Consider the following 536-nt stretch of genomic DNA (forward strand, 5'->3'; position numbering starts at 1 on the left):
TTTCAGGAAAAAGAGTAACATATGATCAAATTATTCCTGTATCATTCTTCTTCACATCTCAACTGTATAGTTAAACAGAATAGTTTTATGCAATAAAATACCAGGTTGGAAAATTGACAGGTCACATCTCTCCAAAGGTCAAAGCTAATAGATTTCTTTTCAAAGAGTAAAGCATATGGTGACTATTCCTTCAACATTAATAATTACAATTGTTGGACTGAAAACCAATTTTGAAATTTCTTTCAGGGAAGAATTTTTATGAAACTTTATAATTTTTCCCCTTCTTGTTACCCAAATTTGAATTTTTACCAGAGTACACAAATCTAAAAGTGAAATACTATATGGAAAGACAATACCATATGGTCATACTACTTTTTTTTAATTAAAAAAGTTTTGCTTTAGTGTCTTCTTAAAGGTTACAGCAGGGGTGGGGAACCTGAGGTCTCGAGGCCTTCTAAGTCCTTGGGTGCAGCCTTTTGACTGAGTCCAAGTTTAACTGAACAAATTCTTTTATTAAAGGAATTTGTTCTGTGAAG

The sequence above is a fragment of the Petaurus breviceps genome, unplaced genomic scaffold (genome assembly GCF_028583685.1).
Source record: "Petaurus breviceps papuanus isolate PSGF00001 unplaced genomic scaffold, PetGlider_PUasm1.0 126, whole genome shotgun sequence".
In the NCBI taxonomy this organism is placed as follows: Eukaryota; Metazoa; Chordata; class Mammalia; order Diprotodontia; family Petauridae; genus Petaurus; species Petaurus breviceps.